Below are 24,031 nucleotides of genomic sequence, written 5' to 3'. Positions count from 1 at the left end.
TCATGGGATTTTGGAACGTGGTCACGACTGGTGACTGCCCCATGTGCCCTTTGGGAGGCAGTGTTGGGGCTGTTACGGCAGTTGCATCCGTGGCTGGCAATGATGAGAAAAGCATCACTCCTTGGGTAGTTTTGGGAGGCCCCCTAATCTGACTGTTGGGCTTTTTGGTGTAGGTACATTTAGAAAAAACTGCCTGTCTGAGGCTTATCCCGGTTGTAGATAAATGTTGCCCATAATTTGAGTTCTTGTTAAATAAACTATGATGAGAGTATTTGGAAACTTTTTCCTCAGAAAGTATGCATATATCTTACTTTGAAGCATAACATCTGATTTATCATGGCTTAATAATAGTCTCTGACATACAAGTTTTTGAATATGAATAAGATACAAATAATTTCTTACCTAAAGTGTTGTGTTTTTAAAGTGTTGCACATACTTCATGCATTTGGTCGTTATATTATTTTTAATTACATAAAATGTTAAAGTAAGATGTGTTTGTAAAGGTTTGAATTCACTTAAAATTCTTCCTAGTATCTCATTTTAGGATTTAGAGATTCCTGAGTACTAGAATATGAAGACCTTGCATGTATATTCCAGGTATATCCCTTTGACACTTTCCCTTTGACTTAGAGCCTTCTGATACTTACTTAAAAAATTCAGAGGTGATAGGTTTTTAAAAGTTTAATAGTGTATTGCTATTATACAACTCAAAGCTTTTTTAGATATTTCATTTTTGTTTCACTTCATCTGAAATAAAGTTATTCTGAAAATAATTAGTACCACAGTGGCTATTATGAAACAGTTTGAGAGGTTGTGTACTTAACTATGCTTTCTCTGCTTTCACCTAAATGACTTTTTGACTTTTATTTTAGATGAATTGTGTTAAGAATTGTTTAGTAAACATTTTCAAAGTTAGCAAAATTTTGTCGTCTGACAAATTGACATGAAATATTTGTATTCTACTATGTCACTTTTGCTTGTTTGTTTGAAGGTCAAGGAGGTTTTTTTAAATAAGTAATTTAGTTAAATTGGATGCAATCCAGCATGTATTTTGCCCCCTCCCCCACTCCCTCAATTTGGTGTAATAACTAGAATTAGAAGTGCTGAATTATGATACATGAAAGATGATGAAACACTCTAGTTAACTGTCTTTATTAGTTTTCCAAGTGATAACTTCCGGGTCTCAATTTTAGTTTTCTTTATCCTCTTGCCAATGGTGGAAACCTGACACATGTACCTAAGGTTGTTTTCCCTTATGAATGTTAACATCTCCCACATACTGAATCATGGTTTAGAATAGTTAACAGCTCACAGTTTGCAGTTTATCGTCTCTCTCTCCTTCCCTTTTTGGAATTTTGTTGTCTTTGCTGACTTGCGTTGGGTGTTAATCACATTATGACTTAGGACAGCTTTGTGAAAATTAAACTGTTTTGCTAAATATAGCCAGAGTAACAGTTCCATCACTTACTCCAAAATACTACCCTGGATTATTCTAGAATTTGAGAAGACCAAAAAAGGAAAAACTTTAATTTTTTTTGGCTTTTCCATGTTTGATAGCTTTTAATTTCACAAGGAATATCTGCATATGTATTTAATGTAAACATTTAAAACTTCTTCAGCAGCTTTCCCCTATTCCCTTTCTGCCCACGTAAGTAATTACTGTTAGTATGCTAACTTATAGACTTTTTCTTGGGTTTTGTATACATATATATTTGGATATATCATTGACATACAGATTATGTACAGACATATGTAAGAAAATAACCATATAAATAGGTTTTCTATTTTTTATTTCATTTTTAGAAATTTACTGTTTTCTAGGAATTCATCCATTTTGTCTTGATTTTCAAATGCATTGGCATAAAGCCATTCACAGCACTCTTACTCATTTAATGCCTGGAAAGTCAGTGCTGATGTCCCCTTTCATTCCTGATACCGGTTGCTGGTGTCCTGTCTTTCTCTCTGATCAGTTTCTCCAGAGGCTTATCAGTTTTATTATACACTTAAAAAAACCTGTTCTGGGCTTTGTCAGTTTTATTGTTTCTGTTTTATTTCTATCCTGACTTTTATTAAATTCTTTCTTCGGTTTTAATTTGCTGCTTTATTTTATACCCATGAAAATGGATGTTTTGTTTTATTTACCTTCTGCCATTTAGATGTGCTGGGTCTTTCTGCTGTGTCCTTGGTGTCCCCACCCCATCTCTGTGTTTCCATTGTCGCTTCTCCTTACCTCTCTGAGTAGCTTCTTGTCAACATCTACCAGTTCACAGATTTTCTCATAACCTGCGACTGATTTGTTACAAACATTGAGTTTTAAGTTTCATTTTAAAATGCTTTTTGGGGTTTTTTTTGTTTTGTTTTTTGTTTTTTGTTTTTATTTTTTTGAGAGGGCATCTCTCATATTTATTGATCAAATGGTTGTTAACAACAATAAAATTCAGTATAGGGGGGTCAATGCTCAATGTACAATCATTAATCCACCTCAAGCCTAATTCTCGTCAGTCTCCAATCTTCTGAAGCATAACAAACAAGTTCTTACATGGTGAATGAATTCTTGCACAGTGAATAAATTCTTACATGGTGAACAGTACAAGGGCATTCATCACAGAAACTTTCGGTTTTGATCATGCATTATGACCTATAAACAATCAGGTCAAATATGAATATTCGTTTGATTTTTGTACTTGATTTATATGTTGATCCCACATTTCTCCTATTATTATTATTATTTTTATTTTTAATAAAATGCTGAAGTGGTAGGTAGATGCAAGATAAAGGTAGAAAACATAGTTTAGTGCTGTAAGAGGGCAAATGTAGATGATCAGATGATCAGGTGTGTGCCTATGGACCAAGTATTAATCCAGGCTAGACAAGGGCAGCAAGACATCCACGGATGCAGAAGATTTCTCTCAAAGCAGGGGGGGTGAGGTTCTGAGCCTCACCTCTGTTGATCCCCAATTTCTCACCTGATGGCCCCCCTGCGACTGTGCCTGTCTTAGGTTGTTCCTCCCTTGAGGAATCTTACCCGTCTCTGGCTAACCAGTCATCTTCCGGGGCCATACAGGGAAATGTAAAGTTGGTAAGTGAGAGAGATGCCATATTGTTTGAAAAGGTTAGCTTTTTACTTCTTTGCAGATTTATGCCCTGTGGCTTCTATGCCCAGCACTTGTCTCGAGGTATCTTTACCACCTGGAGGAATTATGATACTCAGTAAATTCGATATGAGGCACGAATTCTATTTAAGGGTTGTAATTAGGAAGGAAGAAGAAAAGCTATAGATGTAGCATATGAAGGAAACATGGGAGGATTGATTATTTCTTTGACATATCTTCTTGTAGAGTACCTTAAGTATGTATAGGTTTTAAACTACTAACTAATTCGCACACACATATTAACATAATAGGAATACGGTGACATAAACAAAGCAAATCTATAATTACCATCCATCTCCAGTGAAGCCAAGAAAACCATTTAGGCACCCTAGGCATTTGTGAAAATTTATCTATGATATGATGGATATTGTCCAACTGTACTTGAACCATCAGACAAATTAAAACAGCCCATTTCTGGGATCTGTTCACATCCCATATGTTCTTTTAACCATAGATAGTCTATAGTCATGAGATTTTGGAGGGCTACAACTTGCACCCCTCCCAACTCCTGCTTGAGTTCCAACAGTACAGATCCGGTCAAATTCGTTGTCTCACTGTATGCACATGCCAGCCTAGAGATCTCCCTCCTCATTCTTATGGCAAGTCCAGGAGACGGTGGGCTGGATGCAGCCACAACCGCAGCATCGTCCGGATCCCTGTGGAGGCTTTTTGATGATCATCCCCCGGCACAAGTCCCCCAGAGAGTGCTGATGCCGGAAGCTCCTCCTCATATCATATCTTAGTTCATTTTCTGGGTATCCAAGCTAGGCCTTGATCTTCTGCATAGAAACAAAGAGACCCTTTGCCCCCACTTTGACATGCCCTCTATACCACTGTGCAGCACTCATTGGACGTCAGCACACAATAACTGCTTTTTTTTTCTTTTTTTTCTTTTTTTTTAATTAAGAGAAAGGAATATTATCAGAAAAAAGTACCTCCATAGCTGAACATCTGACACCCTTTAAGTGATCAACATTAAGGATATTTAAAGCATGCGTTGATTTTTGATTTACCAATAGTTTTATCCTGTTAAGGAGTAATCACCCTTTTCTTTCTTTCTTTCTTTTTTTTTTTTTTTTTTAATTTTTAATCTACACTTACATGAAGAATACTATGTTTACTATGCTCTCCCCTATATCAGGTCCCCCCTAACAACCACATTATGGTTACTGTCCATCAGCTTAGCAAAATGTTGTAGAGTCACTACTTGTCCTCTCTGTGTTGTGCAGCCCACCCTCCCCTTTCTCCCTCCCCCCCATGCATGCTAATCTTAATACCCCCCTTCTTCTCCCCTCTTATCCCTCCCTGCCCACCCATCCTCCCCAGTTCCTTTCCCTTTGGTACCTGTTAGTCCATTTTTGGGTTCTGTAATTCCACTGCTGTTTTGTTCCTTCAGTTTTTCCTTTGTTCCTATACTCCTCAGATGAGTGAAATCATTTGGTATTTCTCTTTCTCCACTTGGCTTATTTCACGGAGCATAATACTCTCCAGCTCCATCCATGTTGCTGCAAATGGTTGGATTTTTCCACTTCTTATGACTGAGTAGTATTCCATTGTGTATATGTACCACATCTTCTTTATCCATTCATTTACCGATGGACATTTAGGTTGCTTCCAATTCTTGGCTATTGTAAATAGTGCTGCGATAACCATAGGAGTGCATCTGTCTTTCTCAAACTTGATTGCTGCGTTCTTAGGGTAAATTCCTAGGAGTGGAATTCCTGGGTCAAATGGTAGGTCTGTTTTGAGCATGTTGATGGACCTCCATACTGCTTTCCACAATGGTTGAACTAATTTACATTCCCACCAGCAGTGTAGGAGGGTTCCCCTTTCTCCACAGCCTTGCCAACATTTGTTGTTGTTTGTCTTTTGGATGGCAGCTATCCTTACTGGTGTGAGGTGATACCTCATTGTAGTTTTAATTTGCATTTCTCTGATAATTAGTGATGTGGAGCATCTTTTCATGTGTCTCTTGGCCATCTGTATTTCTTTTTTGGAGAACTGTCTGTTCAGTTCCTCTGCCCATTTTTTAATTGGGTTATTTGTTTTTTGTTTGTTGAGGTGTGTGAGCTCTTTATATATTCTGGACGTCAAGCCTTTATCGGATCTGTCATTTTCAAATATATTCTCCCATACTGTAGGGTTCCTTTTTGTTCTATTGATGGTGTCTTTCGCTGTACAGAAGCTTTTCAGCTTAATGTAGTCCCACTTGCTCATTTTTGCTGTTGTTTTCCTTGCCCGGGGAGATATGTTCAAGAAGAGATCACTCATGTTTATGTCTAAGAGGTTTTTGCCTATGTTTATTTCCAAGAGTTTGATGGTTTCATGACTTACATTCAGGTCTTTGATCCATTTTGAGTTTACCTTTGTATATGGGGTTAGACAATGGTCCAGTTTCATTCTCCTACATGTAGCTGTCCAGTTTTGCCAGCACCATCTGTTGAAGAGACTGTCATTTTGCCATTGTATGTCCATGGCTTCTTTATCAAATATTAATTGACCATATATGTTTGGGTTAATTTCTAGGGTCTCTAATCTGTTCCACTGGTCTGTGGCTCTGTTCTTGTGCCAGTACCAAATTGTCTTGATTACTATGGCTTTGTAGTAGAGCTTGAAGTTGGGGAGTGAGATCCCCCCTACTTTATTCTTCTTTTTCAGGATTGCTTTGGCTATTCGGGGTCTTTGGTGTTTCCATATAAATTTTTGAATTATTTGTTCCAATTCATTGAAGAATGTTGCTGGTAATTTGAGAGGGATTGCATCAAATCTGTATATTGCTTTGGGCAGGATGGCCATTTTGACGATATTAATTCTTCCTAGCCATGAGCATGGGATGAGTTTCCATTTATTAGTGTCCCCTTTATTTTCTCTTAAGAGTGACTTGTAGTTTTCAGAGTATAAGTCTTTCACTTCTTTGGTTAGGTTTATTCCTAGGTATTTTATTCTTTTTGATGCAATGGTGAATGGAATTGTTTTCCTGATTTCTCTTTCTATTGATTCGTTGTTAGTGTATAGGAAAGCTACAGATTTCGGTGTGTTAATTTTGTATCCTGCAACTTTGCTGTATTCCGATATCAGTTCTAGTAGTTTTGGAGTGGAGTCTTTAGGGTTTTTTATGTACAGTATCATATCATCTGCAAATAGTGACAGTTTAACTTCTTCTTTACCAATCTGGATTCCTTGTATTTCTTTGTTTTGTCTGATTGCCGTGGGTAGGACCTCCAGTACTATGTTAAATAACAGTGGGGAGAGTGGGCATCCCTGTCTGGTTCCCGATCTCAGAGGAAATGCTTTCAGCTTCTCGTTGTTCAGTATAATGCTGGCTGTGGGTTTATCATATATGGCCTTTATTATGTTGAGGTACTTGCCCTCTATTCCCATTTTGCTGAGAGTTTTTATCATGAATGGATGTTGAATTTTGTCAAATGCTTTTTCAGCATCTATGGAGATGATCATGTGGTTTTTGTCTTTCTTTTTGTTGATGTGGTGGATGATGTTGATGGATTTTCGAATGTTGTTCCATCCTTGCATCCCTGGGATGAACCCCACTTGGTCATGGTGTATGATCCTTTTGATATACTGTTGAATTCGGTTTGCTAATATTTTATTGAGTATTTTCGCATCTACATTCATCAGGGATATTGGTCTGTAATTTTCTTTTTTGGTGGGGTCTTTGCCTGGTTTTGGTATTAGGGTGATGTTGGCCTCATAGAATGAGTTTGGGAGTATTCCCTCTTCTTCTATTTTGTGGAACACTTCAAGGAGAATGGGTATTATGTCTTCTCTGTGTGTCTGATAAAATTCCGAGGTAAATCCGTCCGGCCCCGGGGTTTTGTTCTTGGGTAGTTTTTTGATTACTGTTTCAATTTCTTTGCTTGTAATTGGTTTGTTTAACTTTTGTGTTTCTTCCTTGGTCAGTCTTGGGAGGTTGTATTTTTCTAGGAAGTTGTCCATTTCTTCTAGGTTTTCCAGCTTGTTGGCATATAGGTTTTCATAGTAGTCTTTAATAATTCTTTGTATTTCTGTGGAGTCTGTCGTGATTTTTCCATTCTCATTTCTGATTATGTTGATTTGTGTTGACTCTCTTTTTCTCTTAATAAGTTGGGCTAGAGGCTTATCTATTTTGTTTATTTTCTCAAAGAACCAGCTCTTGGTTTCGTTGATTTTTGCTATTGTTTTATTCTTCTCAATTTTGTTTATTTCTTCTCTGATCTTTATTATGTCCCTCCTTCTGCTGACTTTAGGCCTCATTTGTTCTTCTTTTTCCAGTTTTAATAATTGTGATGTTAGACTATTCATTTGGGATTGTTCTTCCTTCTTCAAGTGTGCCTGGATTGCTATATACTTTCCTCTTAAGACTGCTTTCGCTGCATCCCACAGAAGTTGGGGCTTAGTGTTGTTGTTGTCATTTGTTTCTATATATTCCTTGATCTCTATTTTGATTTGTTCATTGATCCATTGATTATTTAGTAGCATGTTCTTAAGCCTCCATGTGTTTGTGAGCCTTTTTGTTTTCTTTGTAGAATTTATTTCTACTTTCATACCTTTGTGGTCTGAAAAATTGGTTGGTAGAATTTCAATCTTTTGGAATTTACTGAGGCTCTTTTTGTGAGCTAGTATGTGGTCTATTCTGGAGAATGTTCCATGTGCACTTGAGAAGAATGTATATCCTGTTGCTTTTGGATGTAGAGTTCTATAGATGTCTATTAGGTCCATCTGTTCTAGTGTGTTGTTCAGTGCCTGTGTGTCTTTACTTATTTTCTGCCCGGTGGATCTATCCTTTGGGGTGAGTGGTGTGTTGAAGTCTCCTACAATGAATGCATTGCAGTCTATTTCCCTCTTTAGTTCTGTTAGTATTTGCTTCACATATGCTGGTGCTCCTGTATTGGGTGCATATATATTTAGAATGGTTATATCCTCTTGTTGGACTGAGCCCTTTATCATTATGTAGTATCCTTCTTTATCTCTTGTTACTTTCCTTGTTTTGAAGTCTATTTTGTCTGATATTAGTACTGCAACCCCTGCTTTCTTCTTACTGTTGTTTGCCTGAAATATGTTTTTCCATCCCTTGACTTTTAGTCTATGCTTATCTTTGGGTTTAAGGTGAGTTTCTTGTAAGCAGCATATAGATGGGTCTTGCTTTTTTATCCATTCTATTACTCTATGTCTTTTGATTGGTGCATTAAGTCCATTTACATTTAGGGTGACTATTGAGAGATATGTACTTATTGCCATTGCAGGCTTTAGATTCGTGGTTACCAAAGGTTCAAGGTTAGCTTCTTTAGTATCTTACTGCCTAACTTAGCTCGCTTATTGAGCTGTTATATATACTGTCTGGAGATTCTTTTCTTCTCTCCCTTCTTATTCCTCCTCCTCCATTCTTCATATGTTGTGTGTTTTGTTCTGTGCTCTTTTTAGGGGTGCTCCCATCTAGAGCAGTCCCTGTAGGATGCCCTGTAGAGGTGGTTTGTGGGAAGCAAATTCCCTCAGCTTTTGCTTGTCTGGGAATTGTTTAATCCCGCCATCATATTTAAATGATAGTCGTGCTGGATACAGTATCCTTGGTTCAAGGCCCTTCTGTTTCATTGCATTAAGTATATCATGCCATTCTCTTCTGGCCTATAGGGTTTCTGTCGAGAAGTCTGATGTTAGTTAGCCTGATGGGTTTTCCTTTATAGGTGACCTTTTTCTCTCTAGCTGCCTTTAAAACTCTTTCCTTGTCCTTGATCCTTGCCATTTTAATTACTATGTGTCTTGGTGTTGTCCTCCTTGGATCCTTTCTGTTGGAAGTTCTGTGTAATTCCATGGTCTGTTCGATTATTTCCTCCCCCAGTTTGGGGAAGTTTTCAGCAATTATTTCTTCAAAGAGACTTTCTATCCCTTTTCCTCTTTCTTCCTCTTCTGGTATCCCTATAATACGAATATTATTCCTTTTGTATTGGTCACATATTTCTCTTAGTGTTGTTTCATTCCTGGAGATCCTTTTATCTCTCTCTATATCAGCTTCTATACGTTCCTGTTCTCTGGCTTCTATTCCTTCAATGGCCTCTTGCATCTTATCCATTCTGCTTATAAATCCTTCCAGGGATTGTTTCACTTCTGTGATCTCCTTCCTGACATCTGTGATCTCCTTCCGGACTTCATCCCACTGCTCTTGCATTTTTCTCTGCATCTCATCCCACTGCTCTTGCATTTTTCTCTGCATCTCATCCCATTGCTCTTGCATTTTTCTCTGCATCTCCATCAGCATGTTCATGACTTTTATTTTGAATTCTTTTTCAGGAGGACTGGTTAGGTCTGTCTCCCTCTCAGGTGTTGTCTCTGTGATCTTTGTCTGCCTGTAGTTTTGCCTTTTCATGGTGATAGAGATAGTTTGCAGAGCTGGTACAAGTGACTGCTGGAAGAGCTTCCCTTCTTGTTGGTTTGTGGCCTTCTCCTGGGAGAATAGCGACCTCTAGTGGCTTGTGCTGGGCAGCTGTGCGCAGACAGGGCTTCTGCTTCCTGCCCAGTTGCTTTGGGGTTTATCTCCGCTGTTGCTGTGGGCTTGGCCTGGCTGGGGCTGTTCCTCCAAAATGGTGGAGCCCCGTTGGAGGGGGAGCGGCCGGGAGGCTATTTATCTCCGTAAGGGGCCTCTGTACTCCCTGCTGCCCAGGGGGTTAGAGTGCCCAGAGATCCCCAGATTCCCTGCCTCTGGTCTAAGTGACCTGTCCTGCCCCTTTAAGACTTCCAAAAAGCACTCTGCAAACCAAAACAACAACAGCAGCAATGAGAGAGGGCACAGAAAGGAAAAAAAAAAGGAAAAAACACGCGATTTTTTTTTTTTTTTTTTTTGTCCTCAGGTGCCGGTCCCAGGCACCCGCTCACTGGTCCTGCTGCCCTGTCTCCCTAGCACCAGGGTCCCTGTCCTTTCAAGGCTTCCAAATAGCACCCACCCACCGGTCCCGCAGGGAAGGACCGCTCGATATTCTTTGTCCTCAGGCGCTGGTCCCAGGCACCCGCTCACCAGTCCCGCCGCCCTGCCTCCCTAGCACTGGGGTCCCTGTCCCTTTAAGGCTTCCAAAAAGCACTCGCCAAAAAGAGAGAAAAAAAGAGGAAAAACGCGCGATTTCCTCCGTCCTCAGGTGCCGGTCTCAGGCACCCGCCCACCAGTCCCACAGGGAAAAACGCACGATATTCTTTGTCCTCAGGCACCGGTCCCAGGCACCCGCTCACCAGTCCCGCCGCCCTGCCTCCCTAGCACCAGGGTCCCTGTCCCTTTTAGGCTTCCAAAAAGCACTCGCAAAAAAGAGAAAAAAAAAAGGGGAAAAACGCGCGATTTCCTCTGTCCTCAAGTGCCGGTCTCAGGCACCCGCCCCCCGGTCCCGCAGGGAAAAACGTGGGATATTCTTTGTCCTCAGGCGCCGGTCCCGGGCACCCGCTCACCAGTCCCGCCACCCTGCCTCCTTAGCACCGGGGTCCCTGTCCCTTTAAGGCTTCCAAAAAGCGCTCGCCAAAAAGAGAAAAAAAAAAGGGGGGAAAAACGCGCGATTTCCTCCGTCCTCAAGCGCCGGTCTCAGGCACCCGCCCGCCAGTCCCGCAGGGAGAAACGTGGGATATTCTTTGTCCTCAGGCGCCGGTCCCAGGCACCTGCTCACCGGTCCCGCCACCCTGCCTCCCTAGCAACGGGGGCCCGTCCCTTTAAGGCTTCCAAAAAGCACTTGCCAAAAAAAAAACCGCTCGGGTTTCTTTCCACCCACCGGGAGCCGGGGGGAGGGGTGCTTGGGTCCCGCCGGGCCGGGGCTTGTATCTTACCCCCTTCACAAGGCGCTGGGTTCTTGTAGGTGTGGATGTGGTCTGGATGTTGTCCTGTGTCCTCTGGTCTCTATTTTAGGAAGAATTTTCTTTGTTATATTTTCATAGCTCTATGTGGTTTTGGGAGGAGATTTCCACTGCTCTACTCACGCCACCATCCTGGCTCCCAGCCTGCTTTTTGGTTTTTTAAAAAAAATCTATTGCGTCACTTTTTATAGTTTACAGTTTCCTGCAGTGTTTGATGATTCTCAATTTTGTATGGATATTTTTTCTCTTTTTATTCTACTGGTTCTTACTGTATCTTGTTTCCATGGTTACCCTTTGGCTGTGTGATAGACATTGTAGTTGAAAAATTATTTCTGGGAATAATTTGTAGTCTGGTTTTTTGCAATGTGGATTTTTTTTTACCACTGCATTTTAAAAAATGATTTCCTAGTATTATTTGCTATAGACATAACCATATGTATAAAATTATTCCTTTACTGATGGACATTTAAGTAGTTTTCAGTTTCTTTGCTATAAAGAGCAACACAGGAAATACCATTTTACAGTATCTGAGGGAGCCTTAATAAATAGAAATCTTCCTGAGATTTGGAATAAATTGAAAAATAAGTAGGAAAAAAGGGTAAATATTGCCCTGTTACTGGTATTAGCTGAGTTGAAGGGAGGGTTTAGATCCGCTGATGAGATGTGCTCATTTGGACCTCCTGTTAGGCCAGCTTACCCAGGCCCAGCTTACTGGTGCCGGGCTGGCATTTCGCTCCACAGGGCACTTTTCACACGCGCGAGGACCTGTGCTCTTGGAGGACAGGCCAGCTTCCCAGAGGAGGAAGATGGAGGGTATAGCTGAGCTAAGGACATGCCCATTTATTCACTTTTACATTGGCAGTTTAGATAGAGAAATCGTTCGTTGGAGCAGAAGGTTGGGAGCCACGCAGCGGGTGAGGGGCCGCACCCGTCAGGCGGCATGCATTTAGCAGTTCAGGGAAAACGGGATTCGAACATGGGCCTCCAGGACATCAATATCTGTCATTCTCCAATGAGCTAGTGCTTTCTTTGTTATTTTCTAGTTTGCCCAGTGCGTGTTGGCCAGAGGATGGCTGTAACATCTGCGTGATCTGGGCGTGTTGACTGTGTTTGTAGCTGCTGTCACTTGGTGCATGGAGGTCAGTGCTCCATCGTCATTGTGGATTTCTCCTTTATGACGCCTCACAAAGTGCCTTTCTCTGGCCCGCTTTATGCTTTTACCCTAATGTTGCTCTTACTTATTAGGATTATGAGATGTTTCTTTGTATTTGACTCTGAGGGACCATGCTCATCCCTCAGATGTTTAAAGTTTATCTTCTTTTTGTCTTGCTGTAGCTGGCTTTTGCTTTGTGATCTAGTATCTTTTTCTTACTAGATGGAAGATTCAACTCCTCTAAATGTATTGATATGTTTTCTGTTAGGTCTGTCATGGCAACCGCCTATGCCTTCTGATTTTGGTGATTTTACATTTAAAAAATCATCTTAAACATGCAGTGTGCTTTTCTGGTTTGTGGGTTTATTCTAATAATGGGAAAGGGCAGTAATTTTGTGCTGCCTGGTTATCTTTGTTACTATAACTTTGTGGAGTCCACTTGATTTTCTGTTTCCTTAGAAGGCTCTGTTGAATGAGCAATGACATAATTGGCATATTTCCAGTTTTAAATTCTTCCCTTCCACCTCTTTTCTTCCATCATTTTCTTCGTGTTTTCTTTGTAATTTTAGATTTACTCATATCTGTATTAGTTGATTCACCAATTTTAAATTATAACTCTCAATCGACCCCTGCTTATAAAAGGTCAGGAAACTAGTATACTTCTCTTTTGTTGGATTTACCATTTTCATATTAAGTCCTGTAATTGCTATAAACGGGCTTAGTTAGGTATAATTGCTGTTCAGCTAATTGCACATATTAAAGTGTACAATGTGGTAACTTTGACTTGTGAATACATCAACACAGTCGTGATACTGAACATACCCATCCGCACCCAAAATTTCCTCAGGGCCCTTGGTAGTCCCTTTCTCCTGCTCCTTCCTACCCCCAACCTGTCCCACTTTCTATCCTTCGAAAATGGTCTATGTTTTTCAGAAGTATGAAGCACGGGAGCACAGCGCGGGTTAGCTTTGCATGCTGTCTGTTTGGTTTGCACAATCCCGCATGGCCGCTCAGTGCTGAGCACGCGGCCGCAGGTGGTCCCTCTGTGCTGCTGAGTGGTGTTCCGCTGTGTGGACACACTGGATGATGACACTTGGGTTGTGTGCGGTTGGGGGCAGCTCCTCATAGAGACACTACGAACATTTGTTTGTAAATCTGCACAGCCTTTTCCTTTGCGAGTCTCACCCAAAGAGTTAGGGCCCCTCCCGCGCCCTCTGTCTGTCAGCAGAGTGGGCCCACCGGTCGTCCTCTGGGATGTTAGGATAGCCAGGTTCCCTGTGGGCAGGCTGTGACACCAGACCCTGGAGAGCTGGTTAAAATGCAGATCCAGTTTAGCAGGAGTGGGACCTGGGATTTTACATTTTTAGTAGCTTCCAGTTGATGCTAATGCTGCTGGTCCACAAACTTCACTTTGAATATAGCAGGGATCTAGAGCCTTAGGGTTAATGATGCAAGGCATTTGTAGTGTATTTTTTTCCTACCAGGTAAAAGTAAACTACTTCTAGTGTTAGGTTTTCATTAGAAATGGAGAGAGCTGCATTTGCCATGTCAAGCAGCATTTGAAGTGCCAAAAGCTTTATATTCCACCCTGAGCAGCAGTGGGCAGTGGAAGCCATTACTCAGCTACATTTATTATAACGTCCCAGACAAGGCTGCTAGTGGGAGCGGGCCAGGGGTTCACCCCGGCCGGCACCTCCATGCCGCACTTTCCCCAAAGAGGCTTTGTTTGGTTTGGGATTCTGGCAGGAAGGGATTCTCTGGTGTTGGCCCCTCCTACTTTATTAACATGGACAGTCATGTCCTGGGGACTGTCTGGGCTGAGGTTTCGCAGGGAAAGCTCACGTCAGGACTCTGTTACAGTCAGCTGACTGGCGCCTTGCACGTGGTTCCCGAGGAACCCTTGGTTGGGCCCTGTGAATGGTGGTTAGCAGAGCACAGAGCCAGTGTGCTTGTCAGGCTTTCCAGGAGTCTCAGCATTTCTCCTTCCACAGATACCCGGGTGTAGGGCCTTGAGGTAGGAGGGGGTGGGTTACAGGGCTGAGTCCTTCCTCGTGGCTCTGGGTCTAGGCTGTGAAAACTGGTAAGAGGAAGTGGGCAGTAGTGGTTACGAGCAAGCCCCTGGAGCCAGCTGCCTGTGCTTGAACTGTGGCTGTGCTGGGCAAGTAGCCGGAACTCCACTGCCCAGGGTCCCCACCTGTACAGTGAAGGTCATGAGAGTCCTCTCGGCATAAGACTATTAGGAGGTTTAAGTGATATTTGTAAGATGCTTAAGACAGCTCTTTCTAGTATGTGCTTGATCCATGTAGAAAGTAAGAAGGCAAGTCTTGGAAAAATCAAGTGGCTTTACTCAGATTGCACAGTGGTCACCCTCTGACTCTTGGGAACGGTGGCTGCCATTTGCAGGCCTCCGGCCACCCTGTGTGACAAGGTGACTGCTTTTTAGCATCCAGACCAGCTCCTTTCTCAGCAGCTCTTGCCAGGCCACCAAGAGAGCTCAGGTGCCACCAGCTTGCAGGCTTTGGGCAGGAGTGGCTCTATTCAGTCTTTGTGGTTCATTTGAAACTTAATGATGGGAATGGGACAAAGAACATTAAGCTAAAGGAAAAGATGTGGCTGAAATTAGAGATGATTAGGAATTTATTATTATTTTCAGTTAAACTTCATTTTATTTCTATTCTTGAAAGATTTCAGTAATGTTGGACTATCAGTACATTATATGAGCATTTCTTTTGAAATACTTGATTTCTCTGTTTTGTAAAGGACACTTATTCTTCAAGGAAAACCAAATTTAAAAATAATGACTGACAACTAGCATTTTTCCTTAATAATTGAATTGTTTATATTTTTCTAGAAACATCTGCCTACCAACATCATGTGCTGTATCTCAGGGTTGAAAGTAGACCCTCACTCCGCTCTCCCCCGGCTGCCGCCCTGGCCCCGCTGTCGCTGTAGTGGGTGTCCACCTGCAGATCCCTGGAGTGGACCAGAGCCTCCCCTTGTAGCTCCTTTTTCTTTTTTTTGCTATTTTAAATAGCAAAACTTTAACTGTTTGCTTTAATTATATTTTTAGGAGCATTTCAAAGGATTATTACTCTCTTTGTCAGACCTGGCTTGTTTCCTGGCACCAAACTCGAAATAGCATCTGGTCCTGTCGGCTGCGTGACAGACTGAGTCATGATTTCTTCCTCTTGCCATCCGGAACAGCCATTGCTCCCAGCAGTTCCCAGTGCTTTCCGTTGCGCTGTATGCAACTGCCATTTTGATATTTCTCAGTTCTTTGACACGGATAATCAGTCTTTCTAAAGGCATGCTTTATTGAGTCTCCTTAGAGATTGGTAAGTGCTCCCAAATAGAATAAATACTAGATGTAAGAACAAGCCTATTAGGTAACTGTGCAACTAGTATGTGCTTTGAGAGAACTCATATTTTCCAGAAAAAAAAATTTACTACAAAAAATATCTTTTAGGAAAATATTTGGATTATGCAAAACTTTATGATTTATAATGTTGTAAATGGTTGAAACTTAATTATTCACTGAATACTAGTAAAGCTGTTCTACTTGAATAATTCTTTAGTAAGAAGAATTTTTATAGACTCCTGTATATAATGCTAATTTATGTTAACTGATATTTGAAAGTACCAAGGTAGTTTATGATTTATGTGATTTAATGATTTGAGAGTGTTAATATCCTCTTTTCCTTCTTTTTGTGTAAGAACCCCACATTTCTTGTCATTTTGTGTTATATAGTTCAAATAAGCTGTAATGGTAAAAACTTTTATCCCCTTGAGAAAATTTCTTAAATTCTTAACTATGAAATGTAAAAATAATTTTTATTACTTCCAAAAAGTGAAGCATATATGCAAAAAGGGTTACATTCTCTAATTTCAGAATTAGGAACACTTGAGCATGAGATGATTCATTTGCAAATCAATGCATTTGCATTTGTTCATTTCTTATTTCCTACAACTGCATTACATAATCCCCATGCCTAAGGCTTGTGGACCCTAACACCTGTCTACTGAAAAATCCCTCCTGTCCATTATTTTATTTGGTCAACATAATACTTGTTTATATATTGATTGATCAGTTTTGTGTTTTTTTATGTGCATTTAATCTTCTAATGACACTCTTCTAAAAACATGATGCTATTTTACTTTCTACTAGCTAAGTGTGATTTTGAAGTTTAATATTTATTTGAGGATATTAACTAAAGAAAAGGTAGAAAGACTTGTTAATTCTTTGTGAGGAGGCCATTCCCTTTGTGTCACAGTAAAGGACATCATAGGCAACCAGGGATGGAAGTCTTCCTCTGTTCTTCCCATTATGCCTCAGGGCTTCTGAAGTTATGGAATTCACTCTGGTAATTAACGATCTATTCCTTGACTCCTCTATTTAGTCTGCATTTTCAGTGCACAATTTGTTGTGAAGGAAAATTCCTCTTTCCACATCAGTTGGTTCCTATTTATAGGAAAGAAGCTAAGGAATATGAGATAACCCCTACTAATTATGGGTTGGAATTTTCAGAAACTGGAGCTCAGTAGTCTGTATATGTCAGGCCTGTGTTTGGTTTTGCAGGCCCTTTAACCTCACTCTTGTTTCTCTGTTTGAAGAGCCCGTTTCACACATCAGGGGGTGAATACCCGACTCCAATCTGTTGCTCTCTCCAGCTGAGTGGCTCTTTGCAGTTTTTCTTCTCTGTCGCTCCACAGGGCTGCCTATATTCACATCATTTCCTTAAAGTATTAAGTGAAAGAAATTCATAATATAAAGAAAAATAGGGAGAAAGGATGATCCAATCAAAGTTAGGAACAGAGCATCCCCAGCAGAAAGGTCAACAAGGGTAAAGACTCCATATTGGGAATAAGTTTAATATTTAGTAAAACAGTAAGAACAAAAAGACAAATAAAACCCAAAACCCCATGTGGCTGAGTATGGCAGATGTGTCAAGAGCAGTAAGCAGAAGCCAGTTTACATGTCACCTATAGAACACAAACTTGAGCTTACATGGAGATCTACTGGAACAGAAAAAGCAGCTAAAAGCTATTGCAATCTAGGCAGAACAGAAAGTAAAGTGAAATGGGGAGTAGAAACAGAGGCAGTAAAGGTGCTGACATTTATTTTAGAATTAGAGGACCTGGTGGTTTTGAATGTGAGTAATGAGGAAAGGAGAAATGATAGGTGATTTCTAAGTTTTGTCTTGAGTACTTTGGATTGTGCTATTTAGTGAGACATAAGGACAGAAAGCAGAGTAAGATCAAGAGGAAACAGACATCTGTTTGAGCTGTTAGGTTTGTGATTCCTTTAGACATAAAAAAAAGTAAGAGATGTAAGAAAATTGCAAAGACATCAGCAACTCCTTTACTAGGTGAGAATGCCTAGAGTGAAAGCATCAATGAATAACAAAGAAGAGAAGATTGTGATCAAAATGTGAGGATGCCTACTGTGAAAACATCTGAAAAACATAAAAAAGTAAACATGGGAAAAAAATACATCTTGTAGGGAAGTGAAATAGAGGGCAGAAATGGTAATTATGAGTGAGCACAGCTTAGATATCTGTGAAAATAATATAGAAATCAGAATGGAAGGACCTAAAATACAGTTGAAAACTGAACATGAAGTTGGAAAGGACCTGTGTTTCTAAGCTGGTGCTGCTGGGGTTCTTGTTCAGGGAGCTGAAGAATGAACTTCACAAACACTCAAGGTAGGAGAGCAAGGTAGAGGCTTTTATTTAGAGGTAAAGTGAGAGGACAGAACTCCTGGCTCACATCAGGAGAGGACAAGAGAGCCCATGGTCAGCTCATGGTCTAGGGGTTTTATGCGCAGTTGAGGATTTTCAGGAATGGGGGTAAAGGGCTAGGGGTGCAGATTTGAGTGGTCCCAGAATGCTCATTTTTTATGAGTAACAAGAAATTTGCTGCTCTAATTCTCAGGATAGCAGCATCCCTCCAGGAGCATATCAATTAAGACACCTAACCTGCCCCCCAAGGTGGGCTGGGTTGTTGCCTGTTTGCTTAAGAGTGTGTTAAGAATCTTACTTCTTGACTTGGGCTGTTGATAGTTGGGCTTGTTAACTAAATTAATCTTTTTCCTAGGTTGCAGATTACTTGATTAGGATTAGAGAAGGAAACACAGCATATAGGTACGGTTAAAAATGAGCTAGGTCTTCAAGTGGAGAAAGAGAAATACCAAATGATTTCACTCATCTGAGGAGTATAAGAACAAAGGAAAAACTGAAGGAACAAAACAGCAGCAGAATTACAGAACCCAAAAATGGACTAACAGGTACCAAAGGGAAAGGGACTGGGAAGGATGGGTGGGCAGGGAGGGATAAGGGGGGGAAGAAGAAAGGGGGTATTAAGATTAGCATGCATGGGGGGGAGGGAGAAAGGGGAGGGTGGGCTGCACAACACAGAGAGGACATTTTGCTACATTTTGCTAAGCTGATGGACAGTAACCATAATGTGGTTTTTAGGGGGGACCTGATATAGGGAAGAGCATAGTAAACATAGTATTCTTCATGTAAGTGTAGATTAAAGATTAAAAAGAAAAAAAAAGAAAGAAAGAAAGAAAAGGGGGATTACTCCTTGATAGGATAAAACTATTGGTAAATCAAAGATCAATGCATGCTTTAAATATCCTTAATGTTGATCACTTAAAGGGTGTCAGATGATCAGCTATGGAGGTACTCTTTTCTGATAATATTCCTTTCTCTTAGAAAGAAAAAAAGCAGTTCCTGTGTGCTGACCTCCAATGAGTTCTGCACAGTGGTATAGAGGGCATGTCAAAGTGTGGGCAAAGGGTCTGTTTGTGTCTATGCAGAAGATCAAGGCCTAGCTTGGATACCCAGAAAATGAACTAAGATACGATATGAGGAGGAGCTTCCGGCATCAGCACTCTCTGGAGGCCTTGTGCCAGGGGATGATCATCAAAAAGCCTCCACAGGGATCCGGACGATGCTGCGGTTGTGGCTGCATCCAGCTCACCATCTCCTGGACTTGCCATAGGAATGAGGAGGGAGATGTCTAGGCTGGCATGTGCATACAGTGAGACAACGAATTTGACCGGATCTGTACTGTTGGAACTCAACCAGGAGTTGGGAGGGGTGCAAGTTGTAGCACTCCAAAATCTTATGACTATAGACTATCTATGGTTAAAAGAACATATGGGATGTGAACAGATCTCAGAAATGGGCTGCTTTAATTTGTCTGATTTCTCTCAGACTGTTCAAGTACAGTTGGACAATATCCATCATATCATAGACAAATTTTCACAAATGCCTAGGGTGCCTAAATGGTTTTCTTGGCTTCACTGGAGAAGGCTGGTAATTATAGATTTGCTTTGTTTATGTCACCGTATTCCTATTATGTTAATATGTGTGTGCAAATTAGTAGTTTAAAACCTATACATACTTAAGGTACTCTACAAGAAGATATGTCAAAGAAATAATCAATCCTCCCATGTTTTCTTCCATATGCTACCTCTATAGCTTTTCTTCTTCCTTCCTAATTACAACCCTTAAATAGAATTCGTGCCTCATATCGAATTTACCGAGTATCGTAATTCCTCCAGGTGGTAAAGATACCTCGAGACAAGTGCTGGGCATAGAAGCCACAGGGCATAAATCTGCAAAGAAGTAAAAAGCTAACCTTTTCAAACAATATGGCTTCTCTCTCACTTACCAACTTTACATTTCCCTGTATGGCCCCGGAAGATGACTGGTTAGCCAGAGACGGGTAAGATTCCTCAAGGGAGGAACAACCTAAGACAGGCACAGTCGCAGGGGGGCCATCAGGTGAGAAATTGGGGATCAACAGAGGTGAGGCTCAGAACCTCACCCCCCCTGCTTTGAGAGAAATCTTCTGCATCCGTGGATGTTTTGCTGCCCTTGTCTATATTGGATTAATACTTAGTCCATAGGCACACGCCTGATCATCTACATTTACCCTCTTAACAGCACTAAACTATGTTTTCTACCTTTATCTTGCATCTACCTACCACTTCAGTATTTTATTAAAAAATAATAATAATAATAATAATAAAGGGAGAAATGTGGGATCAACATATAAATCAAGTATAAAAATCAAACGAATATTCATATTTGACCTGATTGTTTATAGTTCATAATGCGTGATCAAAACCGAAAGTTTCTGTGATGAATGCCCTTGTACTGTTCACCATGTAAGAATTTATTCACTATGTAAGAATTCGTTCACCATGTAAGAACTTGTTCGTTATGCTTCAGAAGATTGGAGACTGACGAGAATTAGGCTTGAGATGGATTAATGATTGTGCATTGAGCACTGACCCCCTATACTGATTTTTATTGTTGTTAACAACCATTTGATCAATAAATATGAGAGATGCCCTCTCAAAAAAAAATATGAACTGTGTCATAATGCCTGAGCAAAACCAAAAGTTTCTGTGATGACTGCCCTTGTACTGTTCACCATGTAAGTTATTCACTATGTAAGAATTTGTTCTCCATGTAAGAACTTGTTCGCTATGCTTTAGAAGATTGGAGACTGACGAAAATTAGGTTTGGGGTGGATTAATGATTGTGCTTTGAGCATTGACTCCCCGATACAGAATTTTATTGTTGTTAACAACCATTTGATCAATAAATATGAGAGATGCCCTCTCAAAAAAAAAAAAGTACACACTTCCAATTGTAAAATAAATAAGTAACCGGGATGTAATGTATAGCATAAGGAATATAGTCAAAATATTGTAACAACTTTGTATGGTGATAGCTGGTAGCTAGAATTATCATGTATATAAATGTTGAATCACTGTGTTGTACACCTGAAACTAATGTAATACTGTGTGTCAACTACCCTCCAATAAAAAATAATTTAAAAAAAACTCTATAAAAAAATGAGCTGGGCCTTTTAGCAGGCTAAGGTAAATTTTACAGTGTCATGAGCTGACTGATAAAGTGAAGTCACAGGTTATGCTGAGATACTTTTCTTTATCTGCAGAACACTCAAACATTCCAGGCCAAGTTGCTCCTGGACTTTTGAGCTTTAACTGATCTCACTGAAGAATGTCTATATTCCTAGTCTGGTATCTTTACCCTAGAGAATTAGTGTGACTCTGACTTTGTGTAATGCTTAACACAGTTTCAACAGGGACTTCTTGGCACATTGTTAGACTGTTCTGTCTGTGATTATCTTACACTGCCTTTTTTTCTGGAGGCCCTCACCCTACTCTGCCTAAACCCATGGTCTCTGTCTCACTGGGACAAACATATTCAATTTGACTGGCATGTAACCAACTCCAGAAAATAAAACAAGCATAGATGAAATAAGAAAAATGTACAAAAGGTGGAATCAAGCCATTATTTTCAGGATGTTACAGCTTTCTACTACAGAGGACTTTTTGCCTCTTAAAATGAGTGAGGATGCAGAGGCAGAAGCAGCACAGAATTGTACAGAAAGAACCATCTGAGCCATTTGTGGAGACTTTGTCTTTGTGGGAAGGGTACCTGTGCCAGGACCTTGTGTTAACTTTTGTTAAATTTAAGTCAATGCTTTTCATACCTACAAGTACCACTTGAAATATAATATTGTTTCTTGCTCATTGCCATTCATTCAGATAAATCTGATTTTGCTCTTAATTATAAATAAATGAGTTTGGAATATACATTTAAAATAGTTCACTGAAACATCCTCATTTTTTTTTTTAACTAGCTGAGGTGCAAGGAAAGAGCTGTACTAAAGCCATAGAAACTACAGAGCTACTTACTGGGAAATTTTAATTCTGAATTTAGGACTTCTCATTTACCATGGTAAGATTTATTTATTTTTTTTATTTGTGGCTTTTCATTATAGAAAATTCTGAAAGATGAAAAGTGTGTTTTTTCATAACCAATGTATTTATATGACTAACTGATTAGTCTTGGTTTTATATATGACTGCTATTAAAATAAACATCATGTGTATGGAACAATAAAACAAAATAAAAAGATGTTTTCTTTGATGAAATGTGAATATTTAACATTAAAGCATTGGGACTTGAGGATATGAGTGGTGTAATATTGCTATATTGTTGACAATGTACTTAATATATTTTCCAGGTCATCTTTTTTTTTTTTTTTGTAGTGAGGTGAATGGTAATAAATCAGTTAAAGGAAGGCACTGTGTCGATCTACACTTTAGGAAATCCTTTTTTAAAAGTCTTTAAAAATCTAAACCTTCGTCTAGATTTAATACTAATAGTTTCCAAAGGTGTATACATCCAAGGCCCCCAAGATGTGATCAAAACAAAGCTTTTTCTGAAGGAGATACCAATCTCCTAAAAACAAAGTGTTGATATGAGACAGATTTGTATCCCACCCCTGTGAAGCCTAGAGAACAGGCTTTGCTCAGACATACTCCGCCCCATGGAACCAGCACTGTATAATTTCCATAGTTAGGAATGTAAGAAAGTGATTCATCCTGCCAAACCTAATAAGTTATTTTCTAGAAATGGCCTGTTATATCAGCTTGGCAAGTGAGCATATCCATGTGTTGGAACTGTTCAGTCCGTGCAGTCTTTTATTTCCAAGGGGGACAGGGAGCATGGCTTGTAAATTATACTTTTTAATATTCTATATAGCAGTGATGCAGTCATCAACTTTTCCTTTTACATATGTGTTCCTTAGGACCCGAGTCAGTATCATGTTAATATCTTTGTATTTATGAGTTTCAGCCCAGAGCAACTGAGGTGGACTAAATTGAAGCTTTTACAGACCTCCCCACTTTTCCTTTTTTTTTAAACAAAAAGTGAAAAATGTTTATTTTTAAAATAAGTTTCCTTGCCAGGGGAAAGCTCCTACACACTAAAACTTAAAACTGTGAAGAGCCAGGTGTGAACACTGGAGAAATGACAGATTTCTCATGTAAATTCACAAATGTAGGGTCAGCCTTGGGTATGACTGACATCTGAGGCAATCACTCCCATGTTCTAAGGGTGTGGTTATCTGAACCCATGTCATCCAGTGGAATATGGCTGATGTAGACTGCTGAGTGGCAGCTTATGATAACAGCTGGGCATCACCACACACGTGTCCTCTCCCCTCACCCACCATGTGTTGGTGAGGGGCAGCACCTGCTTTATTTATCATCTGTGATCAAATTCATAGAACTTGGTGTCACTTCTCACATGTGCCAGGGTCTCATTAGTTATTCTTCTATTCTGTGTCCACTAATTCAGAATCCTCAGGCCATGAGAAGTGAAGGTACTTGATGGTTCCCCCAGCCTAGCAGTGGCCAGGCCTCTTCTTCAAAGTGACATTTGAAAGACCACCACATCAGAAATCCCATGAGGAGTCCCAAGAGACAAAGTCCCAAGAGACAAAGGCTCCCTCCCAGTACGTCTTGCATTTCCTTTCTGGAGGGGGATTCTCAGCAGAGACATTTTCAGACTAGAAACCTTTGTTAAAGACTGTTTTTGTGGCACTCGGGACTGTAATCATCTTTTTTTCTCGGTATCATTAATCTACAATTACATGAGAAACATTATGTCTACTAGACTCTCCCCATCACAAAGTCCCCCACACATACCCCATTACAGTCACTGTCCATCAGCGTAGTAAGATGCTGTAGAATCACTACTTGTCTTCTCTATGTTGCAGAGCCCTCTCCGTGCCCCACCGACACTACACATGCTAATCATAATGCCCCCTTTCTTTCCCCCCTCTTATCCCTCCCTTCCTACCCATCCTCCCCAGTCCCTTTAACTTTGGTAAATATTAGTCCATTCTTGGGTTCTGTGATTCTGCTGCTGTTTCACTCCTTCAGTTCTTTCCTTGTTCTTATACTCCACATATGACTGAAATCATTTGATACTTGTCTTTCTCCGCCTGGTTCATTTCACTGAGCATAATACCCTCTAGCTCCTTCCATGTTGTTGCAAATGGTAGGATTT

General features: G+C 40.3%; 1 long non-coding RNA gene across 1 annotated transcript; it reads left to right on the top strand.

Annotated features, from left to right (window-relative positions):
- Positions 1-15,031: 15,031 nt before the first annotated feature.
- On the top strand, positions 15,032-22,061 carry LOC140846545 (uncharacterized). Its single transcript, XR_012125743.1, has 3 exons — positions 15,032-15,458; positions 18,217-18,406; positions 18,840-22,061. It is a non-coding gene; the product is annotated as an uncharacterized lncRNA (long non-coding RNA).
- Positions 22,062-24,031: the final 1,970 nt, after the last annotated feature.

Source organism: Manis javanica, chromosome 15 (genome assembly GCF_040802235.1).
Source record: "Manis javanica isolate MJ-LG chromosome 15, MJ_LKY, whole genome shotgun sequence".
Classification (NCBI taxonomy): Eukaryota; Metazoa; Chordata; class Mammalia; order Pholidota; family Manidae; genus Manis; species Manis javanica.
Note: the sequence above shows the minus strand (reverse complement) of the source record. Positions and strands in the feature narration are given on the sequence as shown.